We start from the raw sequence: 18,752 nt of genomic DNA, 5'->3' as shown, positions 1-18,752 counted from the left end.
ACCCTTTACCCTTAAGGTATGTACTTATAGCCCAGCCAAAAGTGTTTACCCTGTCTAATACAACTGCATCAGCAAAAAAAACAGAATAAAAAATAAATCACAAAGCAACAAAAATATTTCAAATAAATGAACTAAAATTAAATGGAGCTTCTAAGAAGCAGATGGTCTTCACAGGAACTATAGCTGCACAGGGAAATATAACTAACTAAATATATCTAACCAAAGAATTCTATGCAAAATATGTAAAGAAGTACAACTGAATAATAAGACAACAATTATTTTTTTAAATGAGTAAAATAGTTGAACAGACAGAAGACACCTCACTTAAAGAAGATACACAAATAGCAAATGTTGTTGTTGTTGTTAGGTGCCGTCGAGTCAGTTCTAACTCACAGTGACGCTGTGCACAACAGAAAGAAACACTGCCTGGTCCTGAGTCATCCTTACAATCATTGCTATGCTTGAGCTCATTGTTGCAGCCACTGTGTCAATCCACCTCGTTGAGGGTCTTCCTCTTTTCCACTGACCCTGTAGTCTGCCAAGCATGATGTCCTTCTCCAGGGACTCATCCCTCCTGACAACATGTCCAAAGTATGTAAGACGCAGTTTCACCATCCTTGCTTCTAAGGAGCATTCTGGTTGTACTTCTTCTAAAACAGATTTGTTTGTTATTTTGGCAGTCCACGGTATATTTAACATTCTTCGCCAACACCACAATTCAAAGGCGTCAACTCTTCTTCGGTCTTACTTATTCATTGTCCAGGTTTCACATGCGTATGATGTGATTGAAAATATCACGGCTTGGGTCAGGCGCGCCTTAATCTTCAGGGTGAATTCTTTGCTCTTCAACACTTTGAAGAGGTCCTTTGCAGCAGATTTGCCCAATGCAATGCGTCTTTTGATTTCTTGACTGCTGCTTCCATGGCTGTTGATTGTGGATCCAAGTAAAATGGAATCCTTGACAACTTCAATCTTTTCCCCATTTATCATGATGTTGCTCATTGGCCCAGTTGTGAGGATTTTTGTTTTCTTTATGTTGAGGTGCAATCCATGCTGCGGGCTGTGGTCTTTGATCTTCTTTAGTAAGTGCTTCAAGTCCTCTTCACTTTCAGCAAGCAAGGTTGTGTCATCTGCATAACATAGGTTGTTAATGAGTCTTCCTCCAATCCTGATGCCCTGTTCTTCTTCATATAGTCCAGCAAATAAGCATATAAAAATATGGGCAACCTTACTAAAACCAAAAAAAAAAACTAAACAAACCCGTTGCCATCGAGTCAATTCTGACTCATAGTGATCCTGTATTAATCATTAGGAAATTCAAATTAAGACCACATAAGATACTGCATCTCCATTAACCATTGGCATCGAGTTGATTCCAACTTACAGTGACACCATAGGACAGAGTAAAACTATCCCATAGAGTTTCCAAGGAGTGGCTGATGGATTTGAACTGCCAAACTTTTGGTTAGCATCTGAGCTCTTAACCACTGCATTCTCATTAGAATAATTAAAATTAAAAAGAGTGACATTATCAAATTTTGGCCAAATGGTGAGCTATTGGGACACACATATTGCTCGAAGAAATGAAAAGTGGTATAGTTTTGTGATTTCTTATAAAATTAAACATACATTTACTGTACAACCCAGGATTCTTCCTGACATTTACTCAAAGGAAATGGAAGCATGGTTCACACAAAGACTTGTATTCAAATGTCTATAACAGCATTGTTCCTAATAGCCAAAACCTGGAATCAACCCAAATATCAGTCAACTAGGAAATGTGTAAATAAATTATGATATATGAATATAAAGGAATACTGTTCAGAAGAAAAATTACCTCCTGATACACACATCAGTCTGGATGAATATCAAAAGTTGTATCCAAAATGAAAGAAGTCAGACATAATTGAGTACATATTGTATGATTCTATTTACATAGTATTATAGGTAAAGTTGTAGTCACATAATACAGATCAGTGGTTGTCGAGACTAGGGGGAGTGGGAGGGAATTGACTGCAATGGGACACTGGGGAAATTTATTCATTTTAATGCAAGTGCATTATATCTAAAATAAAGCAAAACTAGTGAAATTATACTGTTGTAAGAAAATGTGGACTTGATCTTTGGATATGATGATGTGACTTGCTTTAGCCAATGGAACCTGAGTAGTCATGATTTACCCCACATCTGCCCAGAGGTTTGGATGCCCTCAAAAAAAAAAAAAAAAAAAAAAACAAACCCAGTGTCTTCGAGTCGATTCTGACTCATAGCAACCCTAGAATTGTTTAATTTGGCATTTTGCGCCTGACCTTCATCATGTCCCAGATAAGGGAGTGTGCTGTCAATGTGGGTACGTGAATTAGAAGACAAGTGTAATTTTATCAAATATATATATTTTTTTTCATTTATTCTTCGAAACATCCTCATAATTTTTAATGCTGTTTTTACTTTCTCCTTTATTTTTTATTTCTAAAAGAATTCCTGTATTTTTTTTTATTCTTTTTTTCTATATTTCATATCAGGGTTATTCCAAAATCTGAAATTCTTGAGAATCTACATTTACATTTTTTTGGTTCTGATGATATTTACTCACAGGGCTTGTTTCATTTGCTTTGATAATGTTAATTGTAAACCCATATCGGATTAAAAAAAAAATCAGATATGGGTTTACAATTAACATTATTTATGCCTATTCCCAAGAAAGGTGATCCAACCGAATGTGGATATTTTAGAACAATATCATTAAATCACCTGCAAACAAAATTTTGCTGAAGATCATTCAAAAATGGCTGCAGCGGTATATCGACAGGGAACTGCCAGAAATTCAGGCCGGTTTCAGAAGAGAATGTGGAACCAGAGATATCATTGCTGATGTCAGATGGATCCTGGCTGAAAGCAGAGAATACCAGAAGGATGTTTACCTGTGTTTTATTGACTATGCAAAAGCATTCAACTGTATGGATCATAACAAACTATGGATAACACTGGGAAGAATGGGAATTCCAGAACACTTAATTGTGCTCATGAGGAACCTTTACATAGATCAAGAGGCAGTTGTTCGGACAGAACAAGGGGATACCGATTGGTTTAAAGTCAGGAAAGGTGTGCGTCAGGGTTGTATTCCCTCATCACACCTGTTTAATCTGTATGATGAGCAAATAATCCAAGAAGCTGGACTATATGAAGAAGAACGGGACATCAGGATTGGAGGAAGACTCATTAACAACCTGTGTTATGCAGATGACACAACCTTGCTTGCTGAAAGTGAAGAGGACTTGAAGCACTTACTAATGAAGATCAAAGACCACAGCCTTCAGTATGGATTACACCTCAACATAAAGAAAACAAAAATCCTCACAACTGGACCAATGAGCAACATCATGATAAATGGAGAAAAGATTGAAGTTGTCAAGGATTTCATTTTACTTGGATCTACAATCAACAGCCATGGAAGCAGCAGTCAAGAAATCAAAAGACGCATTGCATTGGGCAAATCTGCTTCAAAGGACCTCTTCAAAGTGTTGAAGAGCAAAGCTGTCACCCTGAAGATTAAGGTGTGCCTGACCCAAGCCATGGTATTTTCAATTGCATCATATGCATATGAAAGCTAGGCAATGAATAAGGAAGACCGAAGAAGAGTTGAATCCTTTGAATTGTGGTGTTGGCGAAGAATATTGAATATACCATGGACTGCCAAAAGAATGAACAAATCTGTCTTAGAAGAAGTACAACCAGAATACTCCTTAGAAGCAAGGATGGTGAGACTACGTCTCACATACTTTGGACATGTTGTCAGGAGGAATCAGTCCCTGGAGAAGGACATCATGCTTGGCAGCGTACAGGGTCAGTGGAAAAGAGAAAAACCCTCAACGAGGTGGATTGACACAGTGGCTGCAACAATGAGCTCAAGCATAACAACAATTGTAAGGGTGGCGCAAGCCCAGGCAGTGTTTCATTCTGTTGTGTGTAGGGTCGCTATGAGTTGGAATCCACTCGATGGCAGTGGGTTTGGTTTGGTTTATCATGTTTTCCTAGGTCTCACAGGTTTTCTGCCTTTGACTGGGTGCATTCTTACCACTTTTCTGTCCCTCATTTTAGTGGAAAATATTTGAGTTTTACGTCTCTGATAGGTTTCTACTTTACACAGGTTCTGGCTTTTGCAAATTTACTGTAACTAAAAATATTCAAATGATATGCCCGTCACATATGCCAGTAAATACAATTTTGTTATGCTTGGGTTTTATATCTATATGTTTTCTATTGTTTTTATCCTATTATAAGAGAACATTCAGGGAGCTGAATGTCAAAATAGGTTGAAAATATAATACAAACCAAGTAAAAGAAATGCTTAAATATCTGAAGTCTGTATAAAAAAGATTACGTAACAATAGCCTGAATAAAACATTTATGACCAAATGCTAAAATATATCATCCGTAAAACTTGTGAATAGTAATATTAAGAGTAGGCTTTCAAATACTTTATTTCAATAGAAACGTGAACTATTACACTTGCAATAAATGTTTGTTAAAGAGCACAATTTACACATGGATATAGTTTGACTACACTGGGTACTGGGTATAGTTTGAAGGGAAGATTTTACATATTCATTACATTGAACATGAAGTTTAGCTTTGAGTACAGTATAATGCTTAGAACTAAGATTCCTAAGTTAAATTGATGCACAATGGAATTCTGGAAAGATGACTCTCTACATGTATTGCATTTCCATTGCCATCAAGCCTATTCTGACTCATAGAGACTCTACAGGATACAGAGTAGAACTGCCCCATGGAGGTTACATGGCTGTAAATCTTCACGGAAGCAGACTGCCACATCTTTGTGGCAGTTCACACTACTAACATTTGGTTAGCAGACTTGACCACTGAACCACCGGGGCTTCTTAGTCAATCTAGTTTTCACCAACTACACTTATTGTGTTCATTCATACTGAGAGGGTAAATGTAATATTTACTCAATTGAGTTATTTACAGCTGTTCATAAAAGACAATGTCTGATTTATAGCATTCATTAAGACATTAATTAATATGGTATTATTACCACATTAAATTAGTATTATTACGTTATTAACTTATTTCTATGATATTATTTTTTGTGTAATTCCAATAACTCTTACATTTGCAACCCCAGGATTCTGCTTCTTCCTTTTTAACCTAATTTTTAAGTGCACAAATTTCTACGTCTCATTCAAAATGGCTAAGTGAATACATAAACCAGAAATACAAATATAAGAAAAATTGCATTTCCTTAGATAGATAGAAAAATTAAATGCAAAGAACTCTAATATACTATCAAAAGGCAAGTGCTTTAACAAGTTTCCTTTAGATTTACCCTCTTAATTCAAATTAGGATTATAAAGTATGTACAATTATGTTCCTATTATTTATATTGAATAATGTTTCTATTCCATCACTTTACATTAATGTGAAATTTATTCTTGCTAATGAGTATCAATCTCAGGTGTGAAAAATAATTTTAGTCATTTTCCACTCTATTTAAGTGTACCAAATTCTGGTAATTTCCTTTTATATTTGTGACTTTTATTTACGTGAACATTTCTTTTTTTGTGTAGATTAATGACTAGCAGTAGTAGAAAAGATATATAAGCTAATTAATTGATTAAAAATAATACTTTTCAGAATTAAATATTTTCTAGAATGTTATATCAACACACCATGATACAAAATGTATAACAATGATCTGTGACCATATGTTTTATCATATGGACAAATTACTGGTCTATGTAGTGAGTTCCAGTAGTGAGTTAGAAAGGTTAAAAAAAAAAAAAAGAGTAGGAAATAGTAACAATGCTAATTTACCTTTCAGCAAAAACTATAAAATATCTTGATGGAAAATTCTTAAAATTATTAAGGATTTTTTTTTTTTTTTCTGTCCCCAATAGAGTCTTACTGATACCTAATTTAGATTATTTAGATGATAATACTTGGGACTTCTGAGATGATGATATTTAGATAAAATTTGGGCTAAGAATGGATGCTGTAATGGGTTACAACCCGTCATAGTTTGAATTATGTCCCTCCAAAAATGTGTGTATCAATTGGGCTAGGCCATGATTCCTGGTATTGTGTGATTTCCCTATATACTGTAAATCCTGCCTCTATGATGTTAATGAGGGAGGATGGGCTGCAATTGGGTTAGTGAGGTAGGACTCAACCTACAAGGCTGGACTGTGTCTTGAGGCAATCTCTTGAGATACAAAAGAGAGAAGTGAGCAGAGAGATGGGGGAACTCATACCACCAAGAAAGCAACACCAGGAACAGAGCATGTCTTTTGGACACAGGGTACCTGCACCTGAGAAGTTCCTCAACCAGGGGGAGATTGAGACAAGGACCTTCCTCCAGAGCTGACAGAGAAAGAAAGCCTTCCCCTGGAGCTGACACCCTGAACTTGGACTTTTAGCCTACTTTACTGAGAGAAAATAAATTTCTCTTTGTTAAAGCCATCCACTTGTGGTATTTCTGTTACAGCAGCACTAGATGACCAAGACACAACTTTTGAAGTTGTTGTGAACAGGTGAATATATCTTGCACCTAGGATGAGTGTTAGGATTTATAGCAGATAGGATAATTACATCAGAACACAAAATGGTAGACAACCACACAATACTGGGAATCATGGCCCATAACACTACCCAAAGCAATTTATAGATACAATGCAATCTTGATCCAAGTTCCAACAACACTCTTTACTGAAATGGAAAAACTAATCACAAACTTTATATGGAAATGAAAAAGGCCCCAAATAGCCATAGCAGTGTTGAAGAACAAGAACAAAGTAGGAGGCGTCACACTTCCCAATCTCAAAACATACTGTATAGCCACAATAAACAAAACACCCTGGTACTGGTTCAATGACAGACATATAAACCAATGGAATAGAATTCAGAGCCCAGAAGTAAATCCATCCATCTGTGGGCAGCTGAGTTTTGACAAAGGGTCAAAATTCATTCAATGGGGAAGAAACAGTCTCTTTAGCAAATGATGCTGGCAAAGCTGGATTTCCATTTGTGGAAAAATGAAACAGGATCCATACCTCACACCACACACAAAAAATGGATAGAAGTCCTAAAAGTTAAAACTATAAGATTCCTGGAAGATAAGATAAGGTCAAAACTAGGGGATCTTTATTTTTTTTTTTCACAAATAGATTATCAAACACAACTATAAATGAATGAACAAAAGAAGACAAATTAGATAACTGAGACCACCTAAAATTAAATACTTATACTCCTCAAAAGACTTTATCAAAAGAGTAAAAAGCAAAACTATAGACTGGGAAAAAGTCTTTTCGAATGACATATCTGATAAGGCTCTAATCTCTAAAATATATAGAAAATTTCAACAACTTAACTGCAAACAGACAAAATAATCCAATTAAATAATGGGCAAAGGACATGAACAGACATTTCACAAAAGAGGACATTAAAGAAGCCAAAAAACTCATGAAAAGATGCCCATGATCATTAACCATCAGAGAGTTGCAGATCAAAGCTGCAATGAGATTTTATCTCACCACTGCAAAAATGGCACTGATAAACACAACAGAAAACCACAAATGTTGGTGAGATTGTGGGAAAACTAGAAGCCTTATCCACTGCTGGTGGGATTGTAAAATGGTACTACCACTATGAAAAATGGTATGGTACTTCCTCAAAAAGCTGGAAGGAGAAATACCTTATGATCCAGCAATCCCACTCCTAGGCATATACCCTAGAGATCTAATAGCAGTGACACAAATAGACATATGCACACCTGTGTTTATTGCAGCATTATTCACAATAGCAAAAAGATGGAAACAACCTACATGCCCATCAATAGATGAATGGATAAATAAAATGTGGGTCATACATACATGGAACACTACGCAGCTATAAAGAATAATGATGAGTACTTAAAATATGTTATAACATGGATAAATCTGGAGGACATTATGCTGAGTGAAATGAGCCAATTACAAAAGGACAAATATTGTATGATTGCACTTTTATAAGAAGACAAAAATCAGTACACATACAGGAATCAATGCTGATTGGTGGTTATCATGGATGGGGGAGAGGGAATCACTCTCTAGATAGTAGACACTTTTTATTTTTGGTGATGGGAAATGTAACACTGAATGTGGATGAAGTATGCAAAACTTCACCAAGGTAAAGGATTACACAAGAATAATGGACATTTTTCGTAAATGTTATATAAAACTTTGTAACGACAGCAATAATAACCAAAAAATATGAATGTGGTTATACAGGTAGATATGTAAAATATATGTGTATAGGAAGGTATATGTGTATGTACATGAATGCACATATAGGTGTATCAGTAAGCATAGGTATGTGCATGTATGTGAGCACTATATATACTCATATATATAATAAAGAACACAGGAGGCACAGCTAACAGATACTTCCTAGATATAACCAAACTTCTCATGGGATTGGTTTACTGGACTTGAAGGCTTAAGGCCGTAGTCTCGTGGGACAAGTCAGTGAATTGGCAAAATTAACATAGTTTGTGAATTTTAAGCTCTGCATCCTAGTTTGGTGAGTAGCATCTGGGGTCTTAAAAGCTTGCAAGTGGCCATCTAAGATACAACTATTGGTTTCTACTCATCTGGAGCAAAAGAGAAAGAAGGATACCAAAGACTTAAGAAGCTAGTCTATAGGGCTAATAGCCTACACAAAATATGGCCTCATTTGTCCTAAGACCAGAAGACCTAGATGATGCTCGGATACCACAACTAATCCTTCTCACCAGGGGCATAATAGATGATCTTAGATAGAATGGGAGAATAATGTAGAACAAAACTTAAATTCTTAAAAAAGACCAGACTTACTGAACTGGTTGAGATTAGAGGAACCCCTGAGACTATCACCCTGAAATACCCATTAAGCTTTGTACTGAAATCACATCCAGTGGTCACTTTCCAGCTAAATAACAGATTGGCTCATAAAATAAACAATATAACCCATAAGTACTGTGATCCTTTAAAAAAAATAAATAATCTATATGAGACCAAACGCTCAACATTTACCCTAAAGAGAAGTTTAAAGTGGGCGGGAAAGCTAGATTAATAGAACTGGAACAACCAGAACAAAAATAATGAGAATGTTGACACATTGTGAAAAATGTAACCAAAGTCACCAAACAGTATGTACAGACATTGTTAAATGGGAACCTAATTTGCTGTATAAACTTTCACCAAAAATATCATAAAGAAAAAATACGGAAATGTTTATAATCCAGTGCCATGTTGGTAATATTTTTAGTAAAGTCAGCAATAACAGAAATTTTTCTGTATCTGTGTATGTATGTATGTAGGTTGAAAAAGAAGACACTGTAAATCCCAGGTATGAAGTGTTATGACAGTAAGGGGTTTACACAACCTGAGAAGTTGCTGTTAACTTTATGAGCCTGAATTGCAAAGTCGGTGGTACACAAGAGACAGAAAGAAGCAGCTGTGCATTTTATGTCTTTTCATAGGTCATCCTACATATGCAGCCAAAAAATAATGGTTTCTGCTTTTCCTCAACCTTCCAAATACCATAAAAGGGTCTCTTATTGCTAGTCTTTCATCCAGAACCTATATGATAAATATAGATATCAGCTTCTCCCATGGAATCAGCAGTTAGATTTTTTCAAATAATTGCTCTAAAAAAAGTCAGTGTATATTTTATGTACTATAATCTTAATTTTTTTTAAAGATGCCACATTGATGAATAAGGTAAGCCTGACCATGCTCTTTTCAATCACCTCATATGCATGCAAAAGCTGAACAACAAAAAAAGGAAGATGGAAGAATTGATAAATTAGAATTATGGTCTTGGCTGAGAACATTGAATATACCATGGAGTTCCAGAAGAAAAAGGAAATTAGCCTTAGAAGAATAACAAGTGGAATGCTCCTTAGAAGCAAGAATAGAGAAACTTAGTCTTACTTCCTTTGGATACATCATCAGGAAAGACCAATTGCTAGAAAAGGTCTGCCAAATAAGGGAAACCCTCATAAGATGAATTGACACAATAGCCACAAAAATGGACTCAAACGTACCAATGATAATGAAGATGGAAACATGGTTCAGGACTGGGCAACATTTTGTTCCATTATACATAAGTTTGCCATGAATCAGAGTCTACTCTGTAGAAACTAATGAATAGCATGATCTTATTACCTAGAACCATTTATATAGGTACCTGTGTATGCACCCACCAGCACACCCAATATCCTCAGCATACGTGTGCGTGCACACTCAAAATGTGTCTATCAAATAAATTTCTGTTTTAATTAATATATACTTTCAAGGATATAAACTATATATTGTCAGGGTAAACAAATGAGCTTTAGACTACTCTGTAGAGTTCATTCTATTTTGCAAAGTAAAGATCTCCATATTTTAAAAAGTAAGTTGTGGAGGCGGGGCCAAGATGGTGGACTAGGTAGATGCTACCTCAGATCCCTCTTGCAACAAAGACTCAGAAAAACAAGTGAATCGATCACATACATAACAATCTACGAACCCTGAACAACAAACACAGATTTAGAGACACAGAACGAACAAATATGGGGAAGCAGCGATTGTTTTCAGAGCCTGGAGCCAGCATACCAGTCAGGTAACACTTGGCCCCCGATTTAGGGCAGAGCCCAGGGGAGCAGACGGTGCAAACAAGGGGCCCAGCCCTAACAAGGGGCCCAGCCCCACCCCCCCGAACTCACCCCGGGAGGGGGCCCAGTCAGTTCGCAAGGGAGGCGTGGCGACACAGCTGGTGGGAGAAGTCCCCGGGAGGCAGTGACTGGTCTTGGAGCGGGGAGACCAGCGTCCCAGCCGGGAAACAGTCCCGCAAGGATTTAGACTGGGCTCAGGCACGGCACAAGCACGGAGAGCTGCTTCACTCCCCTGAACTAACCCCGGGAGGGGGCCCAGCCAGTTCGCGCGGGCTGCGTGGCGACGCAGCCGTGGGAGAAGTCCCCGGGAGGCAGTGACAGGTCTTGGAGCGGGGAGACCAGAGTCCCAGCCGGGACACGCGGTCATGTCACAAGCACAGGGAGCTGCTCCACTCACCTGAACTAACCCCCGGTGGGGGCCCAGCCGGTTCTAAGAAGCGGCACGGTGACGCGGCTGGCGGGACGAGAAGTCCCCTGGAGGCAGCGACTGACGTTGAAGTCAAGAGTGCACCGTCCCAGCAGGGGAACCTTGATGTTGGGCGCGGGGCTGGCAGCGGAGGATCTGACCGTGACTTCTCTGATCCCTCCCCCACCCTCCCCAGGCGGCTCCATTAACATCCGAATACCCGGAGCCAGAGGGAGAATTCAGATAGGAAGCTGACTGCATTTTTTTTTAGCTGATTACCTGGAAAATCTAGTTTCCCAGTGATGGCTCGGAGACAGCAGTCCATATCAAACCACATAAAGAAGCAGACCATGACAGCTTCTCCAACCCCCAAACAAAAGAATCAAAATCTTTCCCAAATGAAGATACAATCCTGGAATTATCAGATACAGAATATAAAAAAACTAATTTACAGAACGCTTCAAGACATCAGAAACGAAATAAGGCAAACTGCAGAAAAAGCCAAGGAACACACTGATAAAACTGTTGAAGAACTCAAAAAGATTATTCAAGAACATAGTGGAAAAATTAATAAGTTGCAAGAATCCATAGAGAGACAGCATGTAGAAATCCAAAAGATTAACAATAAAATGACAGAATTAGACAACACAATAGGAAGTCAGAGGAGCAGACTCGAACAATTAGAACGCAGACTGGGACATCTGGAGGACCAGAGAATCAACACCAACATAGCTGAAAAAAAATCAGATAAAAGAATTTAAAAAAATGAAGAAACCCTAAGAATCATGTGGGACTCTATCAAGAAGGATAACTTGCGAGTGATGGGAGTCCCAGAACAGGGAGGGGGGACAGAAAACACAGAGAAAATAGTTGAAGAACTCCTGACAGAAAACTTCCCTGACATCATGAAAGACGAAAGGATATCTATCCAAGATGCTCATCGAACCCCATTTAAGATTGATCCAAAAAGAAAAACACCAAGACATATTATCATCAAACTTGCCAAAACCAAAGACAAACAGAAAATTTTAAAAGCAGCCAGGGAGAAAAGAAAGGTTTCCTTCAAGGCAGAATCAATTAAGAATAAGTTCAGACTACTCAGCAGAAACCATGCAGGCAAGAAGGGAATGGGACGAGGTATACAGAGCATTGAACGAGAAAAACTGCCAGCCAAGGATCATATATCCAGCAAAACTCTCTCTGAAATATGAAGGAGAAATTAAGATATTTACAGATAAACACAGGTTTAGAGAATTTGCAAAAACTAAACCAAGACTGCAAGAAATGCTAAAGGAGATTGGTCGGATGACCAATAATATCAGGTACCAGCACAATACAAGGTCACAAAACAGAACGTCCTGATATCAACGCAACTCAAATAGGGAAATCACAAAAACAAACAAATTAAGACTAATTATAATAAATAAATAAATAAACAAAATAATACACATAACTGGAAATCAATAGATAAGCGATCACAATAATCAAAAAGAGGGACTAAATATAGGAGGCATTGAACTGCCAGATGGAGAGTGATACAAGGCGATATAGAAGGATACAAGTTAGGTTTTTACTTAGAAAAATAATAAGGTAACCACAAAAAGGAATATCAATTCCATAACTCAAGAAAAAAGCCAAGAAAAACGTAACGACTCAACAAACATAAAGTTAAACATTATGAAAATGAGGATCTCACAAGCTACTAAGAAAAACATCTCAGCACAAAAAAGCATGTGGAAAAATGAAATGGCCAACAACACACATGAAAAGGCATCAAAATGACAGCACTAAAAACTTATTTATCTATAATTACCCTGAATGTAAATGGACTAAGTGCACCAATAAAGAGACAGAGAGTCTCGGACTGGATAAAGAAACACGATCCATCTATATGCTGCCTACAAGAGACACACCTTAGACTTAGAGACACAAACAAACTAAAACTCAAAGGATGGAAAAAAATATATCAAGCAAACAATAAGCAAAAAAGAAGAGGAGTAGCAATATTAATTTCTGACAAAATAGACTTTAGACTTAAATCCACCACAAAGGATAAAGAAGGACACTACATAATGATAACAGGGACAATTGATCAGGAAGACATAACCATATTAAATATTTATGCACCCAATGACAGGGCTGCAAGATACATAAATCAAATTTTAACAGAACTGAAAAGTGAGATAGACACCTCCACAATTATACTAGGAGACTTCAACACACCAGTTTCGGAGAAGGACAGGACATCCGGTAAGAAGCTCAATAGAGACACAGAAGACCTACTAACAACAATCAACCAACTTGACCTCTTTGACTTATACAGAACTCTCCACCCAACTGCTGCAAAGTATACTTTTTTTTTCTAGCGCACATGGAACATTCTCTAGAACAGACCACATATTAGGTCATAAAACAAACCTTTGCAGAGTCCAAAACTTTGAAATATTACAAAGCATCTTCTCAGACCACAAGGCAATGAAACTAGAAATCAATAACAGAAAAACTAGGGAAAAGAAATCAAATACTTGGAAACTGAACAATACCCTCCTGAAAAAAGGCTGGGTAATAGAAGACATCAAGGAGGGAATAAGGAAATTCATAGAATGCAACGAGAATGAAAATACTTCCTATCAAAACCTCTGGGACACAGCAAAAGCAGTGCTCAGAGGCCAATTTATATCAATAAATGCACACATATATAAAGAAGAAAGAGCCAAAATCAGAGAACCGTACCTACAACTTGAACAAATAGAAAGTGAGCAACAAAAGAATCCATCAGGTACCAGAAGAAAACCAATAATAAAAATTAGAGCTGAACTAAATGAATTAGAGAACAGAAAAACAATTGAAAGAATTAACAAAGCCAAAAGCTGGTTCTTTGAAAAAATTAACAAAATTGATAAATCTTTAGCCAGACTGACTAAAGAAATACAGGAAAGGAAACAAATAACCCAAATAAGAAATGAGATGGGCCACATCACAACAGACCCAACTGAAATTAAAAGAATCCTATCAGACTATTATGAAAAATTTTATTCTAACAAATATGCAAACTTTGAAGAAATGGATGAATTCCTGGAAAAACACTACCTACTTAAGCTAACACAATCAGAAGTAGAACAACTAAATAGACCCATAACAAAAAAAAGAGATTGAAACGGTAATCAAAAAACTCCCAACAAAAAAAAGCCCTGGCCCGGATGGCTTCACTGCAGAGTTCTACCAAACTTTCAGAGAAGACTTAACACCACTACTACTGAAGGTATTTCAAAGCATAGAAAATGACAGAATACTACCCAACTCATTCTATGAAGCCACCATCTCCCTGATACCAAAACCAGGTAAAGACATTACAAAAAAAGAAAATTATAGACCTGTATCCCTCATGAACATAGATGCAAAAATCCTCAACAAAATTCTAGCCAATATAATCCAACAACACATCGAAAAAATAATTCACCATGATCAAGTGGGATTTATACCAGGAATGCAAGGCTGGTTTAATATCAGAAAAATCATTAATGTAATCCGTCACATAAATAAAACAAAAGACGAAAACCACATGATCTTATCAATTGATGCAGAAAAGGCATTTGACAAAGTCCAACACCGATTTATGATAAAAACTCTTACCAAACTAGGAATTGAAGGAAAATTCCTCAACATAATAAAGGGCATCTATGCAAAGCCAACAGCCAATATCACTCTAAATGGAGAGAACCTGAAAGCATTTCCCTTGAGAACAGGAACCAGACAAGGCTGCCCTTTATCACCGCTGTTATTTAACATTTTGCTAGAGGTCCTAGCCAGAGCAATTCGGCTAGACAAAGAAATAAAGGGCATCCAGACTGGCAAGGAAGAAGGAAAAGTATCTCTATTTGCAGATGACATGATCGTATATACAGAAAACCCTAAGGAATCTTCCAGAAAACTACTGAAACTAATAGAAGAGTTTGGCAGTCTCAGGTTATAAAATAAACATACAAAAATCACTTGGATTCCTCTACATCAACAAAAAGAACACCGAAGAGGAAATAACCAAATCAATACAATTCACAGTAGCCCCCAAGAAGATAAAATACTTAGGAATAAATCTTACCAAGGAAGTAAAAGACCTATACAAAGAAAACTACAAAGCTCTACTACAAGACATTCAAAAGGACATACTTAAGTGGAAAAACATACCTTGCTCATGGATAGGAAGACTTAACATAGTAAAAATGTCTATTCTACCAAAAGCCATCTATACATATAACGCACTTCCGATCCAAATTCCAATGTCATATTTTAAGGGGATAGAGAAACAAATCACTAATTTCATATGGAAGGGAAAGAAGCCTCGGATAAGCAAAGCATTACTGAAAAAGAAGAAGAAAGTGGGAGGCCTCACTCTACCTGATTTCAGAAGCTATTATATAGCCACAGTAGTCAAAACAGCCTGGTACTGGTACAACAACAGGCACATAGACCAATGGAACAGAATTGAGAACCCAGATATAAATCCATCCATGTATGAGCAGATGATATTTGACAAAGGCCCAGTGTCAGTTAATTGGGGAAAAGATGGTCTTTTTAACAAATGGTGCTGGCATAACTGGATATCCATTTGCAAAAAAATGAAACTGGACCCATACCTCACACCATGCACAAAAACTAACTCCAAGTGGATCAAAGACCTAAACATAAAGACTAAAACGATAAAGATCATGGAAGAAAAAATAGGGACAACCCTAGGAGCCCTAATACAAGGCATAAACAGAGTACAAAACATTACCAAAAATGACAAAGAGAAACCACATAACTGGGAGCTCCTAAAAATCAAACACCTATGCTCATCTAAAGACTTCACCAAAAGAGTAAAAAGACCACCTACAGACTGGGAAAGAATTTTCAGCTATGACATCTCCGACCAGCGCCTGATCTCTAAAATCTACATGATTCTGTCAAAACTCAACCACAAAAAGACAAACAACCCAATCAAGAAGTAGGCAAAGGATATGAACACACACTTCACTAAAGAAGATATTCAGGCAGCCAACAGATACATGAGAAAATGCTCTCAATCATTATCCATTAGAGAAATGCAAATTAAAACTACGATGAGATTCCATCTCACACCAACAAGGCTGGCATTCATCCAAAAAACACAAAATAATAAATGTTGGAGAGGCTGCGGAGAGATTGGAACTCTTACACTGCTGGTGGGAATGTCAAATGGTACAACCACTTTGGAAATCTATCTGGCATTTTCTTAAACAGTTAGAAATAGAACTACCATACAACCCAGAAATCCCACTCCTCGGAATATACCCTAGAGAAACAAGAGCCTTCACACAAACAGATATATGCACACCCATGTTTATTGCAGCTCTGTTTACAATAGCAAAAAAGCTGGAAGCAACCAAGGTGTCCATCTACGGATGAATGGGTAAATAAATTGTGGTATATTCACACAATGGAATACTACGCATCGATAAAGAACAGTGACGAATCTGTGAAACATTTCATAACATGGAGGAACTTGGAAGGCATTATGCTGAGCGAAATTAGTCAGAGGCAAAAGGACAAATATTGTATAAGACCACTATTATGAGATCTTGAGAAATAGTAAAAACTGAGAAGAACACATACTTTTGTGGTTACGAGGGGGGGAGAGAGGGAGGGAGGGAGAGGGTTTTTTATTGATTAATCAGTAGATAAGAACTGCTTTAGGTGAAGGGAAGGACAACACTCAATACATGGAAGGTCAGCTCAGTTGGACTGGACCAAAAGCAAAGAAGTTTCCGGGATAAAATGAATGCTTCAAAGGTCAACGGAGCAAGCGCGGGGGTCTGGGGAACATGGTTTGCAGGGACTTCTAAGTCAATTGGCAAAATAATTCTATTATGAAAACATTCTGCATCCCACTTTGAAATGTGGCGTCTGGGGTCTTAAATGCTAACAAGCGGCCATCTAAGATGCATCAATTGGTCTCAACCCACCTGGAGCAAAGGAAAATGAAGAACACCAAGGTCACACGACAACTAAGAGCCCAATAGACAGAAAGGGCCACATGAACCAGAGACCTACATCATCCTGAGACCAGAAGAACTAGTGGGTGCCCAGCCACAACAGATGACTGCCCTCACCGGGAGCACAGCAGAGGACCCCTGAGGGAGCAGGAGATCAGTGGGATGCAGACCCCAAATTCTCATAAAAAGACTAGACTTAATGGTCTGACTGAGACTAGAGGAATCCCGGCGGCCATGCTCCCCAGACCTTCTGTCGGCACAGGACAGGAACCATCTCCGAAGACAACTCATCAGACATGAAAGGGACTGGTCAGCGGGTGGGAGAGAGACGCTGATGAAGAGTGAGGTAAGTATATCAGGTGGACACTTGAGATTGTGTTGGCATCTCTTGTCTGGAGGGGTGATGGGAGGATAGAGAGAGAGGGAAGCTGGCAAAATTGTCACGAAAGGAGAGACTGAAAGGGCTGACTCAAGAGGGGGAGAGCAGGTGGGAGTACGGAGTAAGATGTGTATGTAAACTTATATGTGACAGACTGATTGGATTTGTAAACGTTCACTTGAAGCTTAATAAATGTTATTAAAAAAAAAAATCCTGGCTATTACGAGGAATTATCACAGGCTTGAAAAATCAGCATTCTGTTTTTTTTATTTTGAAGAGTCACTGATTATGGAGAACAGAGACCATGCAGGGAGTCAGTCTCTCAATTAGTGCAAAATTGTTTATCAAATTCTGCTGTCGAAACAATGCATTTTTTAACTACCCTGTGTACATTTTTAGCTAGAGTCTCAGAGATGACTGCATTTCATCTTAATTAAAGTCTCATTCTCCACCCTACTCCCGATTCCAACTTGCTTAATCCTACTTTATAGTTAACTTTCCAGTAAAATGCTTTGTAAAATGGAGTATTAAAAAAAGAGGTTCTGTCAAGTCAAAAAAAAAAAAAAGTACGTTGTGCGTATGTGTGTTTTTAGGAAGTACGTATAGAAATTAAGGCAAAAAATATTGTAAAATACTTGTGATTTTAAAAAAATCTATGATTTCAAGGTACTATTTTAGTTTTAACATCCCCTACCTCCAAAGTAAGAAAGCAGTGTACATTCATCCTGAGATTTTCAGAGATGTTCTAATTCTCTGCAGTATATTCAGAGACTAGTATTAGTATTAAAGGAACCCTGGTGGTACAGTGGTTAAGCTCTTGGCTGCTAATCAAATGGTCAGCGGTTCGAACCCACCAGCCACTCCACGGGAGAAAGATGTGGCAGTCTGCCTTTGTAATAATTTAAATCCTTGGAAACCCTATAAGGCTGCTATGAGTAGGAATCAACTCAGTGACAGTGGGTTTTTGTTTTGGTTATTAGTATTAAATTAAAAAAAAAAAACTCTAAAGCACATAATTTACAAACATTTAAAACATAATACAAAGACTCTGACCACATCAATTTCTTTCCTTAATTGAGCTTTTATTAAGTTTTAGACACCACACTTAGAAAACAACCTCATACGTATTGAGACGAACACATTTTCTGCACACGGATTCATTTAAAATTTCATGCTAAATGAGTAACTCTGACATCTAAGAGTGAGAAGAAAGAGATGGATTTTCACTGCCAGTTATGCTTGATTTATTTAGGATTT

Source organism: Loxodonta africana, chromosome 17 (assembly GCF_030014295.1).
Source record: "Loxodonta africana isolate mLoxAfr1 chromosome 17, mLoxAfr1.hap2, whole genome shotgun sequence".
In the NCBI taxonomy this organism is placed as follows: domain Eukaryota; kingdom Metazoa; phylum Chordata; class Mammalia; order Proboscidea; family Elephantidae; genus Loxodonta; species Loxodonta africana.
The sequence above is the reverse complement of the archived record's forward strand: the minus strand, read 5'-3'. Positions refer to the sequence as shown.